The sequence below is a fragment of the Petaurus breviceps genome, unplaced genomic scaffold, assembly GCF_028583685.1.
Source record: "Petaurus breviceps papuanus isolate PSGF00001 unplaced genomic scaffold, PetGlider_PUasm1.0 90925, whole genome shotgun sequence".
NCBI lineage: Eukaryota > Metazoa > Chordata > Mammalia > Diprotodontia > Petauridae > Petaurus > Petaurus breviceps.
Window position 1 is genome coordinate 1,442,177 of NW_027187380.1, and position 26,281 is coordinate 1,468,457.

At 39.7% G+C, this 26,281-nt stretch overlaps 2 protein-coding genes and 1 pseudogene across 3 annotated transcripts in view; 1 reads left to right on the top strand and 2 right to left on the bottom strand.

Annotated features, from left to right (window-relative positions):
• TIMP2 (TIMP metallopeptidase inhibitor 2) overlaps positions 1-26,281 on the bottom strand; it is a 321,405-nt gene that overhangs the window by 259,612 nt on the left and 35,512 nt on the right. The window lies entirely within an intron of this gene.
• Positions 1-26,281, top strand: part of C1QTNF1 (C1q and TNF related 1) — an 85,086-nt gene that overhangs the window by 15,124 nt on the left and 43,681 nt on the right. The window lies entirely within an intron of this gene.
• On the bottom strand, positions 5,388-6,103 carry LOC138152748 (UMP-CMP kinase pseudogene; annotated as a pseudogene).

Sequence of the window (26,281 nt, forward strand, 5' to 3'; positions counted from 1 at the left end):
AAAATATTGTGGAGAATCTTAGAAGTGCTGGGTTTTCATGCTGCTGCTGCTCCCTTCCTGTCTGAATGCTCTTTCTTACTCTTCTTTGCTGGATCATCTTTGGCATCATGCCCCCTATGTCTTGGACCTCTGTTATGCCATGGCATCTGTGGAGTGAGGGAATGGTATAAGGAAGAGAGATGAGGTAGATGGTGCTTGTTGGCTTTTCTCTGGTTTCATTGTTGCCATAGAAATGTCTTTATGTTGTGGGTCTCTTTAGCCACTAAAAAATGGACTGCCTAGGTGTGGTGAGCTTCCTGTTACTTGGGAGACTTCAAAAGGAGGCTGGATGACCCTTTGTAAGGGCTACTAGACAGGGGATTCATTATTTAGGTATGAGTTGGACTAGATGGCTTTTGGAGTCCCTTTCTAGCTTTTAGCTCCTATAATTCTCATGGAGTTCTACTAGGTATGACTAATATAACACAACAAAATAGCCTATTCAAGTTAGTGCAGCTGCTAGGTAGTGAGATCCACCTGCCCTGAGACTCCCAGAAATCTGGATTTACTATCCTAGGAACAGTGAGCATGGGCAGGCATCCAGGGTGCCTGGAACACCCTACCAAGTTTCCACTTTCCCATCTTAGCTCTTAAAATTCACAGTAAGAATCTCCCCACCCCCAGCCCATTGGCAGAGGGACAGTACAGTCTCAGCCTGATGGTCACTACCCTTCAGAATGGAATTCAAAATTTTGCAATACAGACCTCTGCCCTCACAAATATGATTGGACAGTCTAGCCTAGCCCCACCCAGAAAAGCTGGGAATGACAAACTGTTGGGGTCATAATGGAAAATATTGCACTGCAGACACTAGTATATTGTCCTTATCAAGAACCAAATTTCAAAGTGTTTTAAGGAATTTAACTGTGCCAAATATTTTTTTCTCCACTGATGGGGAAACAGACATGGTGACTGGCAGTAATGTTTCCAGAGTTACTGAATAAAAATAGAGTTCAAAATACAAAGGGAACTGCTCTCTTCTGAGCCCATAGTGCCCTTTTTTGCCCCTATAATTCTTAAGGGTCCCCTAGGGGGAGCACCTCTTGTCTGAGTAATTAGATGGCCCATGGTTTGGGGGAATATTCGAGAAGCCCTAAAGGACTTTGGAACAATAATCATTGTGTGGGAGGTACAGGCTCTCAGGGAACTCCAGGGATGTTCTCATCTCCAAGAACATTGCTGCCAAGAGAAGTATTTTGTGGAGGGAAAAATGTAGCATCTCCGATGTTCGCCTTGGCCACAGAGCCATCATAGAGCTGATGAACACAATATGAGTATCAGGGCACTGCTGCCACTATTTCTGCAGTGGCATTAACAGAGATACATAGGATATGGTATAGCAGGAAAAAAAAATCTTCTCAACAGAGGAAAGCATTCATGCCCTTAGCTGTTTAGAGAAATCTCCACAAACTAATTAAAATAATCATTGTCTGACAATATTTCCCATTTCATATTTGCCACTGTGAAAAAATCATACCACATTGTACAGTATTTATAGGCTAAGATAAAAATTCCTATTGGCATTTAAAGCCTTTTACAAGCTATATCCCACTGGTGGTTAGTTGGTGGCATAGTGGTTAGAGAGACAGACTTAAAGATCAAGAAGACCCAAATCCACATCCTGCCTCAGACCTTATCATCTGTGTGACTGAGCAAGTCACTTAACCTCTCAGCCTCAGTTTCATCATATGTAAAATGAAGGTAATAATAGTACTTACAAGATTGTTGTGAGGAACAAATGAAATAAATATCTGCAAAGTCCATATAGTTGTTAGCTAACGTGATTAACTTTCAGATTCATCTCACTTTCAGGCCCTCATTGATTATTTTTGCAATAATCATGCAATCAACACTTCAGCCAAATTGACCAATTTGTTCCCCAGACTAGGTATTTATTTCTTACTTTTGTGAATTTTCATAGACTGTCTCAAATGCCTGGAATGAATTCCCTGTTGATCTCCTCCTCTTAGAAACCTTAGCTTCCTTCCAGGTTCAACTCAGGTGACTCCTCTTAGGGAAAACCTTTTCTGAATCCCTTAATTGCTAATACATCCTCCCACCTCAAATCATCTTGTACTTATTTGTGAGCATGTTATAAAGAGTGTGTCAAAACCTGGGGGGCTTATTGCTAATCACACATACATATAAATAAAGGCAAGAAAATGATATGGATACAGGAAGTGGAATGTCATGTGTAAGAAACAGCAAGAAGGCCATTTTTATTGGACTGCAGAGTATGCAAAGTAATAATAATAAGCCTTGAAGGGTAGGTTGGAGGCAGATTGGGAAGAACTTGGTACAGTAGAGACAACACTAGATTTGGAATAAGAGGACCTGGGTTCAAATCCCAATTCTGCTCCCCACTGCTTGTGTGACATTGGTGAAATCACTTAACCTTCAGTTAATTTATCTGATAAATGAAGTTGGATTAGGTCATCTCTGAGCTCCTTTTCAGCTCTGAATCTGTGATCCTATGATGTTAAATCTGGCCCCAGATACTTACTAGCTTTGTGACCTTAGGCAAAACACTTAAGCTATGTTTGCTTCTGCACCCTCAAATATAAAATGGGGATAATAGCACTTGCTTCCCAAAATTATTGCAAGTATCAGATGAGATATTTGCAAAGTGCTTAGCATGGTACCAGACACATAATAGGCACCATATATAAATACCTGCTATTATTATTTTTTTAATTTTTATTTTTTTAGGGAACCACTGAAGTTTATGTAATAGGAAAGTGACATGGTTATATATAAGTTGGATAATCACACAACATTCTGTTTGTATTTTTTGTTCTTTCCATGTACATTCCAGCATCCTTATTATAGCAAAGTATCTGCCGAGGTGGGACTAGGACCCTGAGTTTCCTAACTCCTAGTTCAATGATTCTTATGCTACATCAGTGTCAGTTTTGAATTTTGTGTAACGGAAATTCCTAGAAATGACATCACTAAACTTTTTTTTAACATTTGTTTTTAAAACTTTGATTTCCAGGGGTGGCTAGGTGGCGCAGTGTATAGAGTGCTGGCCCTGGAGTCAGGAGGACCCAAATCTGGTCTCAGACATTTAATACAAAGACCAAAAAAAAAAAAAATCTAGCTGTGTGACCTTGGGCAAGTCACTTAACCCCAATTGCCCTACCTTCCCCCCTCCAAAAAGCAAAAAAAAAAACCCAAACCCCTTTGATTTCTAGATTCTTTCCCTTCTTCCCTCCTCACCCACCCCCACTGGGAAGATAAGCAATTCGATATAGGTTGTACATGTATAGTTACACAAAATGTTTCCATAGTAGATATATTGTGAAAGACTAACTATATTTCCCTCCATCCTATCCTGCCCCCCACTTATTCTATTTTCTACTTTGACCCTGTCCCTTTTCAAAAGTGTGTGTTGCTAACTACCCTTTGCCGCAATCTGCCCTCCCTTCTATCATCCCCTCTTTTATTCCCTTCCCCCCTACTTTCCTATAGGGTAAGATACCCAAATGAGTGTGTATGTTATTCCCTCCTTAAGTCAAATTCAATGAGACTAGGGTTGACCCATTCCCTTTTGTCTTCCTGTTCTTCCCCTCTGTTGTAACAGTTTCTTTTGCCTCTTTTATATGAGATAATTTACCCTATTCTATCTCTCCCTATCTTCTTCTCTCGTTATGTTCCTCTCTCACCTCTTAATTTTATTTTTTAGATATCATCCCTTCCTATTCAACTGATCCTGTGCCCTCTGTCTATGTATACATATACACATATATGCACATACATATGTATTTATACACATATACACCCTCCTATATAAATATACATATGTATATACATATATATTCTCTTCAACTATCCTCATACTGAGAAAAGTCTCATGAGTTACAATTATTGTTTTTCCATGTAGGAATGTAAATAGCTGAACTTTAATAAGTTCCTTATGATTTCTTCTTCCTGTTTACCTTCTCATGCTTCTCTTGCTTCTTGTATCTGAAAATCAAATTTTCTATTCAGCTCTGGTTTTTTCATCAAGAATGCTTGAAAGTCTTCTATTTCATTGAATGACCATATTTTCCTCTGAAGCATTATACTCAATTTTGCTGGGTAGGTGATTCTTACTTTTAATCCTAGCTCCTTTGACCTCTGGAATATTGTATTCTAAGCTCTTTGATCCCTTAATGTAGAAGCTGTTATCCTGATTGTGTTTCCACAATACTTAAATTGTTTCTTCCTGGCTGCTTGTAATATTTTCTCCTTGACCTGGGAACTCTGAAATTTGGCTATGATATTCCTAGGTGTTTTCTTTTTGAGATCTTTTCAAGAGGTGATTGGTGAATTCTTTCAATTTCTATTTTGCCCTCTGGTTCTGGGATATCAGGGCAATTTTCCTTGAGAATTTCTTGAAGGATGATTTCTAGGCCCTTTTTTTCTTAGAAAATGTATTTATTTATTAATTGTTTTCTTGAACAAACCAAAGTGCAATTATTTTTGGAAAAATCCTTTTAAACAAATAACAATGAAAAAAATGAATCCACCAAGAAAACCTAACAAATTTCAAATTCAGCCTTTAATATAATTTAGTTTCTAGTTGGTACCAGACCTTATTATTATCCTGAAGATCCCAAATCTCTTAAGTATTCCAAAAATCAAACTGTTGAAGATCTCCTCTTCCCTTTGCCCTAGCTCATGTTTCAAGTCTGTCACTAGCAAGGAATTCTGCTGAGGTTCCTCTGAACCAGGAGGACATGGATCAAGTTGGTCAGAAGAGACCTGTTCCCTCACCTCTCCACCTGCCGTTACCTCAGGTCATGACTGAATCCAGATGGCCTGACATCCTGGAACACTGAGCATGCCCCCCTCTCTTGCTATTCACTGCCAAAGAGGTTCAAATTAGGTCCAGATTTCTTATGGTCAGTTAAGTAACAAACATAAAAACAACCCTGGGTCCTTATTTTTCTCACTTCATTAAAAAAAAAAAAAAGAAACTGAACAAGCAGTGACTTCATGAAAAGATTCCTGACATTTGGTCCACAGATCCACACAGCAGGTGGCAACTGCTTTTTAACTTGTTTGTAAAAGCAATTGGGGACTGTCCTGTTGCTACAGAGGGGTCTCGGACATGTAGAACAAGCTTGGCTCCCGAAGGCATGAGCAGGACAGGAAGGGAGGGCCTTCTTTGCTGGGTTAGTTACTGTCTACTAGAGTCATGTGAAATGACTATGGTAAGAAAATTTTTTTCACTTAATCAATATCTATTTTCCAGTCATCCATGGAGAAATAATGACAAAAAGATTAAAAAACTTCTATAAACAAAGGGTAGATTGAAGTGGCAGCTATGGAAACAAGGGTGAAGCACGATTTATGGAGTGGAATTAGGCTTCTTTGTCAAAGATCTTCGAGATGTTTTCAAACACTTCATCAACTGGTTTAGAGGCGTCCACCTTCCTGACTTTCCCATCTCCTCACAGAGGTCAATAATAGGCTTAGTGTACTGCAGATAGTTCTGAATGGTCTTTGCTAGGCTTTCCTGGTTGTCATCACTCCTCCCACTGCTCTTCTCCCTCTTCAGGCAGCGCTCAATGCAGATCTCATCATCACAGTCAAAAAAACAGAATGAAAGCTACATCTGCTTTTCCATCCATGGTCTTGTTCCAGCCTTGAAGGTTGTCCTGATTTTGTGGAAACCCATCAATCAAGAATTTATTCTTCTGAGCATTGGCCTCCATTGTTTGATCCATTTCCCCTTTTTAGCAATGGTTATCTCAACTGGCACAATCTCTGTACTTTTCAATGATCAGGACATACTGAGAATCTGGCTTATTCCTCTCATCACGAAGATGATCTCCTGCAGAAAGGTGTGTATAGCCATATTTCTTCATAATGCGGGAGCACTGGGTGCCCTTGCTGGCGCTGGGTCACCCAGCATGAGCATGATGAATGGCTACATGAAGCGAGGCTTGCAGAAGCTGAAGTTGGAGGTTGAGGGGAGCAGGCAGCAGATGCTGGGACCCAAGGTCAGGGCGGCTGCAGCAGGAAGGTCAGCAGGAGCACAAGGCCAGGCATGGAGACACAGGCAGCAACTCAGCATGTGCCAAAGCTCAACTCCCAGGCACTGGGTCTTAGGCTCTTTTTTTTTTATCATGGCTTTCAGGTAGTCCAATAATTTTAAAATTATCTCTCTTGGATCTGTTTTCAGGTCAGTAGTTTTTCCAATGAGATATTTCACATTGCCTTCATTTTTTTTCATTCGTTTGGATCTGTTTTATAGTATCTTGATTTCTCATAAAGTCATTAGCTTTCATTTGCTCCAGTATAACTTTGAAGAAATTATTTTCTCCAATGAGTTTTTGAAATTCCTTTTCTGTCTTGCAAATTTGACTTTTTAAGGCATTCTTCTCCTTATTGGCTTTTTGGGCCTCTTTTGCCATTTTAGTTAGTCTATTTTTTAGCAGGTCTCCTTTAGCAGGCTGTTGACTCCCTTTTCACGATTTTCTTGCATCATTCTCATTTCTCTTCCCAATTTTTCCTCCACTTCTCTTACTTGAGTTTCAAAATCCTTCTTGAGCTCTTCCATGGCCTGTAATCAGTTCTTCTTGGAAGCTTTTTATGCAGGAGTTTTGCCTTTGTTGACTTCTTCTGGTTCCATGTTTTGACCCTTTTTGTCCCCAAAAAGGATTCTATGGTCTGATTGTGCTTCCTCTGCTTGCTCATCTTGCCAGCCAATTACTTGACTTTTTAGCTCTTTGCCATGGTTGATCTCTGTTTCCAGAGTGGAGAGCTTTGTCGCAAATCACTGGGGGTTTTGCAAATGTTGTCAAAGGTCTAAGGCGGGGCGGCCTTTCTGCAGCCACTCTGGCACACTGGCCACACACCCCAGGACCACCACCCAAGACCACAGTCCAGATCCAAGTAGGTCAAAGCAAGAGCAATTACCCTCTGAATGGTCGCTTGGTCCCCCTGTGATCTGCAGGCCAGGAGCTCTGGAGGCAGTCACGTGGCAGCAGCTGTAGTCACCACCCTGGGGACAGGGTCTGGACCACAGTCTTCCATCACCCAGTTCCAACAGAGTTCCCCACTGACCTTTTCTTTGTCTTTGGCATTTATGGGTTGAGAAGTCTGGAAACCACCACAGCTGCTGGTGATTCACTCTCCTAAAGTCTTCTCTGGCCAGTCTGGGCCGCTGGTCAGGGCAGTCCTGGGCTCAGCGAGGCTCATGAGGGACTGTGGTCAGTTCCCAGTCTGGTGTGATAGACCTTTTCTGTCGGCCTGCCAGGCTGGCTTCAGTGGGAGATATGTTTCTCTCTGTCACTTTGTGGTTTCTGTAGCTCTAAAATTTGTTTAGAGTCATATTTTACAGGTATTGGAGGTGGTTGTGGCCAGAGCTCATGGGATTTCCTGTTTCAACTCTGCCATCTTGGCTCTGCCCTGCTAACTATTATTATGATTAAATGTGAGACAGATGTTTTCATCCTAAAAGTTTTGATCCAGAGGCTTCTAGAGGAGCCATCAGAGTTTATTGAATAGAGGAATAACATCAAACCTGTGTTTTAAGAATAGCAGTTTGACACCTGTGTGGAGGATGGATTGCAGTGTGGAAAGCCTTAAGGCAAGGAGAACAATTAGGAGACCACAGTAGTAATTAAGGTGAAGAGGGCCTAAATTAGAATGGTGACCATGAAAGCAGAGATAAGGGGGATGGATTTGAGAGATGTGAAAGAATTGACAAAACTTGGTAACTGATTAAATATGGAGAATGAGGCAGAGTGGGGAGTTGATGTTGAGTGCAGTTAACCTAGTTTACTAGGAGCATATTGTTGCCCTTAACAGAAATATGGAAGTTTAGAAAAGGAATGAGTTTGGGTGAGAAGAGAATGAATGACTTCTGTTTTGGACACGCTTAGTTGGATATGCCTATAGGATATCTAGTACAAAATGTCCAGTGGGCAATTGGTGATGCAGAATTGGAACCTAGGAGAAAGGCATGGGATAGATGTATAGATCTGGGAGTCATCTATGTATGATGATGATCATTGAACTCATGTCTTCTAGTCCAGGTCTCAGTCAGGAAGATCCTATGGTTCAGGCTCAGCATTGGAATGAAACAAGAAATGTTTAACATTTAACAAAAGAAGTTTACCAAGTAATATTGTGATAAATAATATTCAGGACTTTCAGTTAAGATGATGATATGAAAAGTTATTGAAGAGCCCAGCTCTCCCACATAATATCCATTAAAGAGCTAAATAGGGGACCAAGTTGAATTATGATCAAGAAATCCAAAGTGAAACAATAGTAAGATCCTCCATCTATCAGGACTGTTCAAAAAGAGAGCCAGTAGCCTGCAGGTTCCAGGAGAGAGGCCATTCCAAGAAATCCAGCATGAGCTCAGGTAAATGGGCCTAAAGCTTATCAACAATCCAGGTGGTTGAAGTGGCTGGCACTGTTATAGGAACTTAAAGCCTGCAATGGTATGACCAGAGATGATTCCCAGTAGTCTAAACCAGAAGCACTTTGTCTGGGGACACTCTAATGGGGCTTAAAACCTGTGTGCAGAGATTCTAGGAGGTAGTGGAAGTCAATGAGGACAGGATTAAACAAATTCTACCCAGGTCATTGAAAAGTATAGGGCAGATGGAGTCTAACCATGGTATAAATTTCCAAACCTGAAACAGGCTGGAGATATGAGCAAACAAGAACAAACAAGGAGAAAATACTGAATATGATAAAGAAATACTAGAAGTTAAGGATACCCAAGAAGTAAACCTGAAAGAAGAATGTGACTTCACAGCGATACAAGTTTTACCTTAGGGAAAAGGATGGTTTGGGCACAAGAACACCAAGAGTGGCTGGAAGAAATAAAGTGGGAGATAAAAATGAAATTATAAGTGAAATAAGGATTCTTGAGAGAAAAAATAAATTGGAAGGAAACTAAGTAGCTTAGAACAGAAAGTGGAAAGCTTACCCAACGAGCAGACTTATTAAAAAATAAAATGGGGGCATCCAGGTAGCACAGTGAGTAAGAGCACCGGCTCCAGTGTCGGGATGACCTGGGGATCGAATCCCGGGCTCTGACACTTAGCACCCACCCAGAAATAACTGGCTGTGTAACCTTGAGCAATTGCTTAAAAAAAATGGAGAAAATCAACCCCAATGTCTCCAGGAGTCCTCAAGAAATATTAGAATAAAATCAAAGGCTTGAAAGCTTAGATAAAAATATAAGGTACTTATAATAATTTTAAAAAACTGACCTGGAAAACAGGTCAAGGAGGAATATGGTATAGTGAAAATGAGCAAAAAGAAAAAAGCATCAGTTAAATGCTTTCTATAGGTAACAACTATAAGAGCAAAGACAATCCTTGTCTTCATTACCTTCTAATGAGGGAGACAACACAAAGGGGAATGGTGACCAGAGAAGGGTGCTTTGGTATTGAAAACTATAGGGTTGGTGAAAAGGGCCATAGAGGAATAAATTGACACACTTCACCCAGAAATAATAGGAGGGTTTATTTGATCAGAACTTGGGGGTAGAAAGAGTGGGAAGGTGAGGTTGTAGAGGAGACAGCTGAAGAGCTGGGAGTTAAGTGAAACATGACTGGTGCTTTTTTATAAAGTAATTGTCTTGGAGGGGAAGTACTCAATCAGAGAACAGGTCCTAGGGTAGAGGTTTCTCCAGATTGAGAGGATAGCTAACAACAATACGGAGGAGATGGCTGTAGTGTCTAGGGGCTTGGGGCCTTTCCTGAAGTAGTGCAATGAAGCTCATCTTTCTCACAATTACTTCAGCAAGGATGAAAAAAATATGAGTGCCATATTGAATGATGATCAAGAAATCCAAGGAGAAACTATAGTAAGTGCAATTTCCCAGCACAAATTCACATAAAGAGAACCAAAAGTCTGTGGGAATTTAGTAAGAGGTCCAGCTAGAAAATCTTGGCCTGGGAGTATCATACATGGAAACTATCCAGCATTCAGACCAGGGGCCAGTCAGGGAGGTCTGGAGCCTAAAACTGTATTGCTCTGACTCTGAATTGGGGGGTCAAGAGCCTGAGGGGCCCAGACCAGGAGGGGAATGATTAGGCCCTACCCTGAATTGTACCCTGCTGGTACAGTCCACTGAGCAGAGGAAGAAGTTGCAGGACTCCAGATAATAGTGATCAGGACAAATAAGGCCCCCTCATTCCTTCCAGAATGATATAGAGTCTGGATTTCATACAAAGTCCTAGCTCAGTAAGTAAGCCTGGAAAAATGAGTTAAATAAATGAAACAAAGATATTATTTTTTGAGACTGGGTCTCCCTATCTTACCCAGATTAGAATGCAATGGCCACTTGTGGGGCTGATCCCAAGACTGATCAGGATAGAAGCTTTATAACCTCTAATTTCCAACTTGGGCCACTTCACCCCTCCTTAGTTAGTGTAGTAGTCCTTAACTCCTAGGGACTTGCTATTATCTGTGCCAGACAGTGCAGACAACAGATCTTTACACTACTTCAGAAAAGGACCTTACTGTAGCTCAGAACTCCCAAACTCTAGTGATCTACCAGCCTCAGCCAGTAGCAGAGGGGTTATGGGCATGTGTAACCATATCTAGCTAAAACAAAGGTATTAAAAAAATATTATGGAGTTAGGCATACCTAAGCCACAAATTCAGAAGAAAAGAATAATTCCACATAATCTACAAGCAAAACAAACAAAATCATGGATTTGCACAAACTATTAGAATTCATGGAATAAAGCAAGAATTTAAAAAAAATTGAAGAAACTATATAGTATATGTTAGAGACCATATTTTAAGAAATCATAAATGAAAACTTCCCAGATGTATTAGATTTGGAGGGCAAATTGAAACTACAAAGAATTTTTTTGGTCAACTTCTGAAAGAAACCTCAAAATCAAAACTTCTGGGAAAAATCCTAAGCTTCTGGGTCAAAAAAAAAAATACACAACCAGAAAGAGAGAATTTAAATACCAAGAAGTCACAGTCAAGCCCTGAAAGTTAACACTATAAAACACTAGACATCTTGGAATATGGTATTAAAAAAAAAAGTTAAAGGCTCAGAGTGAAGAATAGGGGAAGGCAATAAGGATTTATATAGTGCCTACTGTGTGTTAGGCACTGTACTAAGCATGTTAGCAATATCTCATTTGATCCCCACATCATTTTACAACTGAGGCAAACAGAGGTTAAGTGATGTGCCCAGAGTCATCCTGCTTTTAGGGTGTGAGGCCACAATTGAATTCAGGCCTTCCTAACTCTATCCACTGTTCCAGTTAGAAGCCCAGCAGGCTACCCAATGTAATGGGGCCAGGATGGCACAGTACAAGAGGAAGTCTGATTCCTCTAATGCAATGCCTCCATATAAATCTAGAAAACATATTAGACTAAGTCCTGACTGGGAAATCTAAGGGGAAAAAAAATCAGTTATTTTTTAAATTCAGGTTGGCATAAAGAGGTAGACTGAGAGATACTGACATGGGCACTGGGGTCTATCCAGGAATGGTTGCCTGGAACATTCCAGTACAGGGCCTGAAAGAGGACAAATGCTGTGAGTCAGAAAAAGAAGAGGTTCCAGATTCACACAGGGAGGCCTGAAATTGTGTAAGATACAGGAACAGTTACAAACTGGTAGATCTGTTGCTACCCACTTTCAGATCACAGATTCAAGGTAAACTGAGGAAAAGTCATACACCTAATGGTAGTATTGCAGAGTGAAGAGAGGTCCCAGGCTGTGTACACAAAAAGGTATGAATCAGAAACCAAACTAGCTCTGTGACTCTGTTCTTGGGATTAGAGAGAGGTCTTAGTTCCAGCCTCCAGCCCAGGCCAAAGTTTACATACATAATGAGGGCAGAAATCCCAGACTAAAAAGGAGCCTACAGTTTGTTCACTTTGAATCACTAGAATTTTCCAATGGGCTATTAATGACTGAATGTAGCAGCAGTCTACTAAAGCTCCAAATGGGGCAAGCCCATAGGCATGTTTTTTGGACCCAAATCCAGGTCAGGAACTTGCAGAGTTTAGACTGAGATTATCACACTTTGCCCTAGATCAGACCACTTTGGGAACACTGAAAGTAACCTAAGATGTCCCTGAGATCCTGGAATAAACTCACCTCCAGAAAGCAGTAGGAGGATCCTCCTCCAGAAATGCCCAGAGCCCAGCCCTAACATCAAGTCCAAAGTCAAGAAATAGGCTGTAAGAATGTGCTAACAAAAAATAATCCCACCATAAAGAGCTCTCATAGTGACAAGGATACTCAAGACACAAACCTAGAAAAAGAGAATGATGCCAACACATTTACAAACAAAGTTCACAGCTTGGATACAGGTTGAACTAGAATTCCCAGAAAAGATGAAGCAAAAGTGTAAGAAAAAGAGCTAAAAATATTTTTATAAATGAAATGAGTGTATTAGAGGAAAAAATCAGAAGTGAGTGCTATGGAAGATTGGAAAGGCATTTACCAACTTGGCATAAGAGGGCCCAAACCTCCTCAAATAACAGACTCCTCGAAAATTAGAATGGACTAAAATATCACTCCAGGAGACAGCAAGGAATATTAAAAACTTTTTTGCTTTTAGTATTTTTTGACTAAAAATATAGAAGAAAATGTAGGGGTATGTCATAGCCAAAACAATTGACCAGAAACTCAGAGGAAATACAATTTAAGAATTACTGGACTCCCTGAAAGTCGTGATGAAAAAAGAAGAGGCTAGACATCATAATGCAATTTGGATTACAAGACATAATAAAAGAAAACTGCCCAGATCTCTTAGAATTGGGGACAAAGTGAAAATAGAAAGAATTCACCTCATGAAAGAAAAACCCTACAATGAAAACTTCCAGGAAAATTATAGTCAAAATCCAGAGCTTCCAGGTTTAAAAAAAAAATTACTACAAGTAGCCAGAAAGAAAGAATTCAAGTACCAAGGAGTCACTGTCAGGTTTACATATGATTCAGTGGCCACCATTCTAAAGGAGTGAATAGCTTGGAATGCAAAAAGGCAAAGGATATAGGTTTGCAACTAAGAATAACTTTCTGAGCAAAACTGAATATAAACCCTTCAGGGCAAAAAAAAAAAATGACCTCTAATGAAATATATTTCCAAGCATTTCTGATAAAAATATCAGAACTCTATAGAAGAAATTTTGAAATGCAAACACAGGGATCCAGAGAAATATCAAAAGGTACACATGAGTAAACAACCATAAAGAACTAAATAAAGATGAACTGAATTCTGCTATGGGGAGATGATGCTTATCACCATCAGTGCTAATAGAGTCTAATAAAACAGAGTATATGGGATTAGTTTTATCTTTTCAATGGAAAAAGAAGGGAAAAGGAAAAGATAAAGAGAGGAAGGTAGGAGAAAATGATCTAAAAATCAGAGTGCACAAGGAGAAAACCATACCAACAAGGAGTAAGGGGTGGGGAGAGTAGATGACACTTGATCCTCACTTTTATATGAACTAGTCAAAGGCAGGAAAACTACAGCGGGGTACAGAAATACATTTCACTCAACAGTGAAATTAGGAGGAAAAGGAGAAAAGGGAGGTACCTTAAGGGAGGGATTAGGCCTATCCAAAACAAACTCTAACTAAGGGGAGTGGATCTCTAAGAGGTTTTAAAAGAAAACAAAGAAAGGATAAGAAACTATGATTAGGCTTTGATTGAGGGAAAGAAGAAGGTGGGAGAGCAGAAGCATATTGCAACAACCCTAGATGAAGTTCTGAGCACACACTCTACTATTCTCTTCTTTACAAAGAGAGGTTGGGAAACAAAGAGAAGGAAGAGTATAAGAAAACAAGATGAAAGGAAATACACAATCATAAGTACAAATGCAGAAATAAAATCAATGCAATTTAAATTAGAAGAGAAACAGGTAAATGGGAAAAAAAATCTTTGCAACAAAGTTCTCTGATATAGATTTCATTTCTCAGGTATATAAGGAACTGATTAAAATTTATCAAAATGAGATCCATTCTTTAAGTGATAAACTGTCAAAGGCTATGAACAGGCAGTTCTAAGAGGAAGAAATCCAAGATCAGCGTATTAAAAAATGCTCTAAATCACTAGTAGAGAAATGCAGATTGAACCAACTCTGAGTTTCTATCCCATACCCTTCAGATCAGCAAAGCTGTTGAAAAAGGAAAATGACATGCAGGAGGGGCTATGGGAAAAGAGTGAACTGGTAGTAGAACTCTGAACCAGCTAGCCATTCAGAAAAGCAATTTGGAACCATTCCCCCCCCAAATGTATTAAGCTGCACATATCCTTTGACCCAGTGATACTACTGCTAGGTTTATTGCCCCCAAAGAGAGCAGAGAAATGGGAAAAAAGGATTTATATGTACAAAAATATTTATAGCAACTATTTTTGCAGTGGTAAAGAATTTCATACTGAGGGGGTACCCATCAGTTGGAAAATGATTAAACAAGTTAGCTATGTGAATGTGATGGATTGCTATTGTTCCCTAGAAAATGATGAAGTTTCAGAGAAATTTTGAAATTCTTTTATGAATGATACAATATAAACAATTTATACAATTCCAACAGTTTATACAATTAGGAGAACATTTTATACAATTACAACAATATTGAAAAGACAAGCAACCTGAAGAGACTTAGAAAATCTGATCAATGCAATGACCAAATACGATTCCAGAGGACTCATGAAGAAACATGTGACCTACCTCTTATTGGAGAGATGATGGACTTAGAGCTCATATTGAGACTTTTTTTTTATATGGTTAATATGGGAATTTGTTTTGCTTGATTATAAATACTTGTAACAGTGATGGGGTGCTTGGGATCTATGTTTGTATTATCATTTTGTAAAATCAATTTGTAAAACCAGTCTGTAAAATCACATTTCCCCCCGCCCCCAGCCTCAGAGCATTAACTCTGCCCCTTCCCCCTGCCAGCATTCTGCACAGCAACAATTCATGAACTGTTTATTTCTGCTTGGAACAATAATAAGCTACACCTATGAATCCTTCACTAAAACATCTATAAACATTTTAGCTTAGGCAAATGTTATCTCCCCCTAGTATAATGGCCAGCTACATATATGAATCCTTCAATGCACTTCAATGCACAATAGGTTAACTCCTTAGCCAATTATACGAATACTGAGTCTCCGGTAGCCTTGGCTCCCAACATCCATCTTCTCAAACATGACACTGATGGGTGGCAGACTAGGCTCTTCTCAGTCAGCCCTGACTGCTAGCTGACTTAGTGACATTTCAGGCCTAAAACCACACCTCCAAGTAGCCCCACCTTGGGCTAGTGAATTATGGGTAATACCCCTTGGCAGTTGATATTAAAACTTCATGTTCCTTTAAGCACTGACTGTAATGTAAAGCAAAGGCAACTTCCCAAGGTTCAAAATACCAGCATAGGTGCTCTCCATTTTATTCAGTGAAAAATTAAGAACAGATAGAATCAAAATTTAACATCATTCAAAATACAGCATTTACTAAGTGTGATTCAATAATCTCCAAGTACTACCTCCAAGTGTGATTTAATCAAGTACTACTCCACCCCTAGGCTGTACCTTCATTTAGTTCATCACAAAGCCCCTCTTCTCAAATGGAGATTAGTTTCCAATCATAAGTAAAGTACATTCATTTGTTCAATCACAGAGCACAAAAAGGTCAAAAGTTCCCCACCCTTGGATCACAATTGAATCTACCCCAGAGTTACAACAAGCTTAAGCACATCATTTAATACCCAAATGGAGGTCTTTTCTTCATCTTGACCCAAGAGGCAAGTTCTCAGCAATCTTTGTTCCTGGGGAGACAAAGCTTAGCAAGGCCACAAGATACATTGCCAGTCTCTTCATTAATTCATTTTCTGTCTGTAGAACAGTCCTAGGTCCCCTGAAAACAGTAGCAAAACCCTCTTCCAGGATTTCTGTAAACATACAACAAGAAAATCCTTCTTCAGGGCTTCTGAACCAACAGCAAGGTTCCAGAACCTCTGCAACAACAGCACTGTCCTTCACCAGTGGACAGAATTCACTCTCTGTCTACAGAACAGTCTCAGTAGCTCTGAACCAACAGCAAGGTTCCCAGGCCTCTGCAACAACAGCACTGTCCTTCACCAGTGGACAAATCTGGCAAAACAACATCAAAACAGACAGACAAAGTACCAGCATAACAGCCATGTCTCCTCAGTCCTTGGCAGCTCTGGGTGGCAGCTCTCAAAAGTCCTGGGCAGTTCAAAGTGGCCCTCAGTAATCCTCTCAGTCTCTCGCCACCTCCAAGATGCTGCTGCCAAAAAGTTCTGCCTCTCTCTTGTGTCTCTCCAAATTTACGTCACCAGCTCCTCCCAGTTCAACCCTCTCTTTTCATGTCAACAAGTCCATCCCACAAGTGGGATTCACAAGCTCTGGGTTTTAACACAATCAAACCAAAAACCAAGCCAATACAGGGGGATCTTTATATTCCATTATTATTACACTGACCGATCCTTAACTCCTCCCTAATCCCACCCTTACTCACCTAATTAGCATAATTGACGTCTGATTTACTGTCATGACTCCTTAAAAACTATACCTGTGACTTCTTTAAGTTTGCATGTTCCCTAAGAACCCCTTCCTGCTGTAAATTGTAACAATAAACTTGCAGGTTCCCTAAGAACACTTGCCTGCTGTAAAACATAACAATAAACTTTTACAATCCTGACTTCAAGATTCCAAACTCAGGGACTCTGGTCATTGATCAGAGTACCTGTATAGCCTATTGCCATTCCCCCCATCAACAAGGATTTTGTTTTTTTCTCAATGGAGATTGGAATATGAGAGAGAGAAGTAGTGGATTTTCACTGATTTAAAAATTAATTTAAAAAGTAAAAAAAATTAAGCTACAGGGGAAAAGATGGACTTTTGAAATAGAGTACTTCCAAGCAATCCTGATGAAGATACTGGAGTTGAATAGAAATTTTGAAATTTATGTAGCAGAGATTTGTGGTTTCACATATGATTCCCTTTTTCTGTTCCACTTTGTAGTAGGTAATGTTCATTTTGTGGAGTGTTTTCTTAAGTTCAGAATAAGAATAATTAAGTCATCAGACTTCTTAAAAACCATGACCAAACAAAAAAAATGGATACCATATTTCAAGAAATCATAAAAGAAAACTGCCCAGATCTGTTAGAACCAGAAAGCAAAAAAGAAAATGGAAAGAATCCATTATCTTCCATAAGGAACTCTAAAATGAAAACAGCTAAGAAAATCACAGTCAAAATCTAGAGTATCCAGGTTGAAAGAAAAAAAAAATGCTAGAAGCAATTGGAAAGGAAGAGTTCAAAAACCACAGGACTACTGTATACTAAAACTAGTATAATGTAGAGTAAATCTTTGAACAATTTATTCCAAAAGGTAAAGGCTTAAAACCAAAAATAACTTACTATGCAAAAATAAATTTAATCTTACAGGAAAGAAAATGGAATTTGAAAGACCCAGAAAACTTTCAAACATTCTTGATGAAAAGAGCAGACTTGAATAGAAACTTTGAAATGCAAATGTAGCAATCATGAGAAACATAGAATACATTTGAGCAATTGGAAAGCTGGTTAATTGCTTATATTCTAATGAGGAAGAGATTGAAGAAGAGATTAGTGAATCTTCAGAATCTCAAAAGGTGACAGAGGGAAGTAAGAAAGAGACACGTGGTTTTGTTCTGTTTTGTTGGCTTTAAGAGAGGAAAAAGAAGTGAGGGGAAAAAGGACTACATTAGGGAAGAAATGAGGAAATTAGGAAAACTAAGAGGAATATGCTATTTCAAATAATTATAGTGTATCACTATATAAATGTGGAAGTATTTGGGGGAGCAGGCATTTTATGAACCTCTTATCAGAACCAGATGAAGCAAGAATGAACACACACAGTTCCATAGACCTCCTTTTCTTCTCCTACTATCTACCCCACTCCCAACCACACAATGATTTTACTGGTATAGAGAATTCTACCACTTCACCTTATCTATAATTTCCCTCCTTTCTTCCTTCCCTCCTTCCTTCCCTCCTTCCTTCCTTCCTTCCTTCCTTCCTTCCTTCCTTCCTTCCTTCCCTCCTTCCTTCCTTCTCTCCTTTCTTCTTTCCCTTTCCTTCCTTCCCTCCCTCCCTCCTTCCTTCCTTCCTTTCTTCCCTCTTTCCTTTCATCCCTCCCTCTTTTCTTCCTTCCCTCCTTTCTTCCCTCCTTCCTTCCTACCTTCCCTTCCTCCCTCCCTCCCTGTGTCCCTTCCTTCCTTCCTCTCTTCCTTCCTTCTTTTCTTTCTTTCACCTTCCTTCCTTCTTTCTTTTCTCTCTTTTTCTTCCTCCTCCTTCTGCCCGTCCCTCTCCTCCTCCTCCTCTTCTTCTTCCTTCTTATCATAAGCATACCAAAACTTTTGTAATGTAGGAAATACAGCAGCTAGAGGAAAATTTAAACACTTTAATTAACAAAAGAGAGAAAAAAATAGATTGATGAATTTGGTATAAAACATTAAAATATACTTATGAAAGTAACAAATAAAAAAAATCTAAACAAACACAAAACTAGAAAGTCCAAAAAGAAAAATGGAGATAAAAAATTGAAAAACAAAACAAAACAATTGAAAGGATAAATAAAACTGGAAACTTTTTTTTTGGAGGGGGGAAGTCAAGGCAATTGGGGTTAAGTGACTTGCTCAAGTTTACAAACTAGCTAAGTGTCAAGTGTCTGAGGTCATATTTGAACTCAGGTCCTCCTGACTGCAGGGGCTCTACTCAATGTGTCACCTAACTGCCCTGAAACTTTCTTTTAAATGAACAAAAAGGAGAAACTCTTAGCTAATTTGATAAAAAGAATACCAAATTGCCAATATTAAAAAAAATGAAAAGAATAATTCACAATGAATGGAGAGAAAATAAATTATTAGAAACCATTCTGGCCAATTATATTCCAATAAAACTAGTATTAAATGAAATGAATAGATGTTTATAAAAATATAAAATATTCAGATTAACAGAGAAAATAGAGATTATACATAACCCAATCTAACAGAAAGAAATTAAACAAGTCATAAAAGAACTAACTCCTTGCAGACAGCTACAAATTCATATCATTTATGTTTCATATTTTTATTTATTTTATTAAAACCATTTCTCATTTACATTTTAATCTGACTTGAAGAAAGACATACTTTGAAGTCTTGAGGGTCTCATGTGGCTCTATAGGCCAGAAAAAGGAATATAGGAATTCCCTATGTCAGTAAAACTGCAATTTAATTCCTATTGCCATTAAATGAATTAGAGAAAGGATCCTAAAAAATATTATGGCAAAAATATTGTTCTGACATTTAAACCAGGTAGAGATAAATCAGAAAAAAAAACTATAGGAACCAAAGATTCTTAATGATGTTTATTCAAAAATCAAATAAAACTAACTAAGCAAAGAAGCTACAGCAACAACATTATATACTATAACTAACTAGGCTGTATTTATACCAAGAATGCAAGATTGGTTCAATATTAGGAAACCTACAAATAAAATAGACCAAAACAGACAAAAGCAAGAAAAAAATTGCATGATGTTATTATTAGATGCAAAAATAACTTGACAAAATAAAATACCTAGTTATATTAAATATACTAAAAAAGTATAGGAATAAATGGAACTTTTCTTATTATTTTTAATAGACTATCTAAAACCAAGAGCTAGTATTACCTGTTATGAAGAAATCCAAGTAGCCTTTCTAATAGGGTTAGAGGTAAAGCAAGGATATCAATTGTCATCATAATTGTTTGATATTGTTCTGGAAATATTAGCAATAACAATAAGATAAGAAAAAGAAATTGGGGGAAAATCATAAGCAAAGATGAAACAAGATTACAGCTTTTTGTGCATGGTTTACAAGAATCCTAGGATTAAACTAAAAATTAACCCAAAAAGTTAATTTCAGCAAAGTAGCAGGATATAGAAAAACTTCACATAAATCATCAGCTTTTCTACATATTACTAACAAAGACTTAAAGGAAGAGAGAGAATCCATTTATAATAACTATGGAATATATAAAATACCTGGGAGTTTACCTACTAGGACACAAACAGGAATTACATGAATACAGTTATAAAAATAAATATACAAATAATTGGAGAGATTCTCATGTTTGGACTGGACCAATATAATACAAATGACAATACTAACCAAATTAATTTACAAATACAAGAAACTACAGAAAAAAAAACAACAACATTCCCCCTTTGTAGAGTGGTGCTAATTTGTTATAGATGCACATTCCAAAAGGTAGAATCAAACTTTGTAATCAGGGGTGCTACACCTTAAGAAAGCATGCCACTTTCATTGGTGGTTTGCTCTCAGGAATTTCTTGCCCCTACTGTGGGGCAAGGTGTGAAAGTAGCTTGTCTACTGTTTTTCAGAAGCCTCTTTTATATTTGGTAATTTTTCCTTTCTCTTTCCAGGACTCTTTGATTCCACTTTAGTCCTTTGCAAGTCTTAGCGTTAGAATGGCCTAGATCTCAAAGAATACCTGTTCTTTACCTAGAGAGTCTCATTCTGGAAGCCACTCAAGTTTGGATGCCATGACTTGTGTAGCTCAACACTTCCAAGTGGGGCAAGATATTTAGGGGATGACTTAATGTTGAGTAAAGCAAAATAAAATAGCCCTTATTGTTTTAAGATGTGGCTTTACTAGTATCCCACAAGTTGGCCATCTTATCAATCTCTTGTTTCAGGAGCCATATCCCAAATTCTTATCAGGAGAGGGTATCACTATCCTCCATTCTCTGAGAAGGGTAGCAAGTGCTATGCCTTATTCTGCCATCTCCTGAATGTTCCAGGCCCATTTGGCAAAACCAACATTTTTTAAATCAAATTTGACCAGTTTTTCTGCCCATATAAGGATGATGATGTAGCAGTGGAGACCCATGCCCTAATCTTGTTGCCACTTTGGCTTTACAAAAGTTATTCAACAACATTTAGGAAGTACCTACTACGTGACAGTCCCTGTTCTCCAGGAGTTTAGGATGTAATTAGGGAGACAATAAGCAAACAAATATGTACAAACAGGCTAGATATATGATAAATAGGAAGTAAATAAGAGGGAGGAGGTGCTAGAATTAAGGCGGATTTTTAGTTGGGCCTTAATGGAAGCCAGGGAAGACAGCAGGCAGATATGAAGAAGGAAAGCATTCTAGGCTGGGGAGACAGTCAGAGAAAATACCAGAGTGTCTGGTTCCTGGAATAGCAAGGAGACCAATGCCATTGGATCGAAAAGTATGTGTCAGGGAGTAAGATATAAGAAGATTAGAAGGGTTGTTGTTTTTCAGTTGTTTCAGTCATGTCCAAAATTGAGGAGGAGGTTAAATTTATGAAGGGCTTTGAACACCAGAGGATTTTTGTATTTGATCCTGAAGGTAGCTGTTAGCACAGTGGATAAGAGCACTGGTCCTGGACTGAGGAAGACTTGAGTTCAAATTTGAATTCAGATACTTATTAGTTGTGTGATTCTAAGCAAGTCACTTAACTTCTGTATGACTCAGGTTCCTCAACTGTAAAATGGGCATAATAACAGTACCCACCTCACAGTTTTTTGTGAGGATCAAATGAGATAATATTTGTTAAAGTGCTTAGCACAATGCCCAGAACATAGTAGACACTATATAAATATTCCCTCCCTCTTTTCCACTGGAGTTTATTGGGAGATGACATAGTCACACCTGCACTTTCGGAAAATCACTGTCAGTTGAATGGAGAATTGGGTGGCCCACCAGCAGGTTATTGCCATAATCCAGGCATGAGGTGATGAGGACCTGCACAAGAGTGGTGGCAGTATCAGAGGTAGAAGATAGTTTATTTGAGAGATGTTACAAAGGTGACATTGCCAGGCCTTGGCAAGAGCTTAGATATGGGAGGTGAGTGGAGGGATAGTGAGAAATAGTAAGGACTCCAGGATGAGAGCCAGAGGGCCTGGGAAGATGGTGTTGCCCTCTATAATAACAGGGAAGTGGGAGGAAGGGGCAGGGTATGGAGGGAAAGATAACAGGTTTTATTTTGGATGTTTAGAGTTTAAGATTTTCTGTGAGATTTACAGCCATATCCTTGCAAACCATTATTCTGGTGACTTATCAGGTTGTTTTTAAGCTTGGCCTGCAAGCCCCTGAGTTCTAGGGTGGTGAAAGCCTGCCTGCCCTCCCTGACTGATTGGAAGAAGCCCCTCCCTCCCCCCCTCCCCCATAGTGGGAAGCATTGGGGAAGACCAAGACTCTACCACTAGGGTAAAAACCTAGTTCTTTTATCCTCACTCCTACTTCTACTATCTTCCTTGACTTGAATTGAATTCTTTGAATTCAGTGAGTCTACACATTTTTCTTCTTATTTAGGCAGTACAACTTTTCTAGGGCCATCAACAATAACCAACTAATACTGGCACTAGTGGTACCTTAATTCTACCTGTCAGCCTTCTTGAGTACCCATTGAGCTAATTCCATTGAATCAGTGAAGATCATCTCCTTTCCACACCATTGAGATAATTTATCACATGCATATGGCCTTCAGGTGCCATATTCTCATTCAGGCCACCCAAACACTTCCCCTCCTTTTCTCCCTGACTTCAACCATATAAATCAGTCACAAAATGATTCTAAACATTAACTATTGTGGGTCATTTCTGGATCAGGTCTGTTTAATAGTTCAGGCTTTGGGGTTCAAATGAAACGAGACATGTATAGTCCATGTGTTGACATCAGGGTTTAGGGGTGCTCAAAACCCCAAAATACCGACATGCCAGGTCCTGCCAAATAAATTTGACTGAAGTCTTCTCTCAGCCAAAGAAAAGCAAAGTTTATTAAAGGTTCGCCATAATGGGAAGATTCTTAAGGAGCCCTAGTACCTGTGATGCTTGTGTAGGACAAGCGGGCCAGAATAATCTGACACAGAGTGAGTCTGCACTAGATAATTCTTGGCCTCCTCATGAAGGCAAGATGGAGTTTATATACAGAAAGGTTGTGAGAGGATTTAGGGGTCTAGAGGAAGTGTTTGGGGAGGGTCTTCAGTCAAATGAGGTCAGACTCCAGTAATGAAAGATTAAGGGGGGGAAATAGCTGGAGGTTACCTGGAGATGACAGACAATGGAGGGCTAGGCTAGTTTAAGGGTAACAGATTTGTGCATAGATATTTTGGGAGGATCAAGGGTGAGGGGGATAGATGGATAATGGAGGGCTAGGCTAGTAACAGAGATTTGGCAGAGCTATAATGAAAGGCTGATGGCCTCAGGCAAATACCTAATGTGGGAAGATTCAAGGAGAGCTCAAGGGGGTTCCCAGAGCCTGTACTTCATCACATATATCCTCTAAGAAAATAAATTTACTCAACAACAGACTTGAAAAAACAAGAAGACCAGGATATCTGAGGTAACATTAATGTATGTTTTGTCCCCTTTAGAATAAGGGTTGAACCTGAGACTCAACCTTGGTTCTGTCTTATGATCAACTTTCTGAATGAAAACCAATAACCAGCTTGGATCTGTCTTATGATGAATTTTTTGAATGCAAATCAGATGCTGAACACATTGAGAAAGGAGAGAGAATGATCTGGAATCTAGTAGATAGTTCCACTGGATTCTGGGCTGGGTAAAATGTTGTGCCAGAGGAGCAAGACAAGAGACCCCCAAGAGTAAAATTTGAAAGTGGATTTTATTTCCCATGGGACTGTTCGGGGGGTTAGGCCCAAATTGAACAGTGAGTCTGCATGGACAATGTGTCGACTTTTAAAGGGATGCCACATGGCCAATGGTTAGGTATTACTCAAGCAGAAACTTGCAGAGGCCAAGAACAGTGATTGGTCAGTACACAACTCGAAATTTCTGCTGGTGCAAAGTCTCAGAAGCCCACCCACCTCTGTGGAGGTGACCTGACTGGGTAAAAGCAGACACCTGTTGGGGGAGGGTGGAACTGACCTGGCAGTCTGCTCACTTCCCTGAGCATGGGAAAGCCAGGTATAACATTCCCCACTTCTTTTGTGCATGTGTCAAACCCTTGACACTGCCAGGCCAAATCATATAGGTCAGTCAGTTCTGTTCCCAAGGGCTGGTAGTGGGGATCAATAACAATTAACAATTTAACAGAGTTAATAGGGACTTCCTATAATCAAGGCCATAGTCACAAAGAGGAGGGGGCCACATTTTCCATTGGTCCTCTAGTTTAATTTCTCCAGAAAAGAAACTGTCCCAATAGAGGCCAGATCCGGATTCTTGGGAAAGCTGTCTGCATTGGCTCAGGGGAGTAATCTTTAGATGACTAGAGTTTAAATGTACAATATGTATAAGCTAGCAATGAACCTCAAAGAAGGAGAGGTTGCTGAGCAAAAGGAGCGTCTCAAAGTGGCAGAGTAGCAAGGAATATGCTAATTTATCTTCTAATAGTAGTGTATCAGGAGGCATGAGGGAAGGTAGGACCAGTACTAGAAAGTATGCCTAGGGATGCAATGTCTTCTGGAAGGATCCAGATCTCTATTGAGTGGGAAAGGTGAAAACTTCTCAGCCTATATTCTGAAGTCTAGTAAGGTTTTTTGGGGGGAGGAACAGGCCTGAGTTTCAGTTTCACCCTTCCCCCTTCTTTATTACTGCCACATCAGCATTAAGCCCTTTAGAGTCTTAGGACTTCCACCCTTGCTTTCTACACCAGCCTTATCAGCATTAAGCCCTTTTGGGTTTTTTTGACATCCACCCTTGCTTGCAACCTTTTCCTCTTCCTTGCCTTAGCATTTGCCAAATAAGGACATAAACAATACCCTGTTTCCCTGTTCCTGGCCTTTGTCAAGCTGAGACTGTAAGCCTGCCTCCCAGCCAATTAAGGGATAGTGGCTGGGCTTCTTTGTTCTTTGCCATTGGAGAAGATTTTGAGCTCAGATTGTAAGTCTAAGTCTGCCTCCTAGTCAATTGGAGAAAGGACAGTGGTAGGAGGAGGCTTGACTGTATTAGGGTATAAATTCTTGCTCTGTCTTCTGTAACATGCCTCATTTTGCTGGTTTGTACTGGTGGAAGGGATGCCCTCTTCTTGTGAGAACTGAATAAAACTACCTGTTCTTTCCTCAAGACACCACTGACATTTAATATTTTGGGGGTAGTGAAGAGGTTACCCACTAAGAGAGTTAGGGTTGCTCTGGAGACCCCAAAATACCAACCCACAGGGTCCTGTCAAATGAATTCGACTCAAGTCTTCTCAGGCAAAGAAAAGTAAAATTTATCACAAGTTCACTTGCATTAGACACAGTAAGTCTGTGCTAGGTCATTCTATGGCACTCTCACTATTCTATGGCATTCTCTGGTGCTATCACACCACATGGTGTGAGATGGGGTCTTTTTTTTTTTTTTTTAAGCAATCGGGGTTAAGTAACTTGCTTAAGGTTACATGGCCAGGTGTTTCTGGGTGGGTGCGCCCGGGATTCGATTTCCAGGTCTTCTTAACACTGGAGCCGGTGCTCTTACTTGCTGTGCTACCTGGCCGCCCCGAGATGGGGTCTTATATACAGAAGGTTGTGGGAGGAATCTAGGGGTGGTCTAGAGGAGGAGTTTGGGGAGGGTCTTCAGGAGGAGTTAATGAGGTCAATGAGTGATTAAGGGTAGGAAGTAGCTGGAGGCTGCAGACAATGGTGGGCTAGGCCATTTAAAGGGTGTATTGATATTTTGATAGGCTCAAGGGTGGGAAGTAAATGAACAGTGGAGGGCCAGGCTAATAGTTAATGATTAATAACCAGGCTAGAGATCTGGGCTCAGCCATAATGTAAGGCTTATTGCCTCATGCAAATGCCTCTTCAAATGAGACAATTTAATCAAGAGTCTCAAGGACTCAAGGAGAGCTTGAGGGGGCTCCCAGAGCCCATACCTCATCATTCCCCCCTCAAACATATGGGACCCAAATTCCTTTGGGGTAAAGGGTGAAGGTCTCAGCTTCTGAAAGTGCTTCCTGCTGGCAAGGGGCATAGGGCTGTCCCTGCCTCTCTGGGTCCCATTCATGGGAGTCAGACTTCACATTCAAGGGGTCAGACTCTGGGACATGGATGATGCCAAGTCCAGTGGACTGGAGAACTTGGATTCAGTCGGAGATTTCCATAGCTTAGTGGTCATCCAGAGGTTGATGGCTTGGACCCTGGAGGAGACAAACCTGGCAAAGAGGTTAAGCAAACAAAGACCAAACAGGCATCAAAAAAAGAATAGAGAAAAGACAATTTCCCTGGTAGGAATTAAAGATGACTGGCAAGGCTAAAATGCTGTCAGACATCCCTTTCC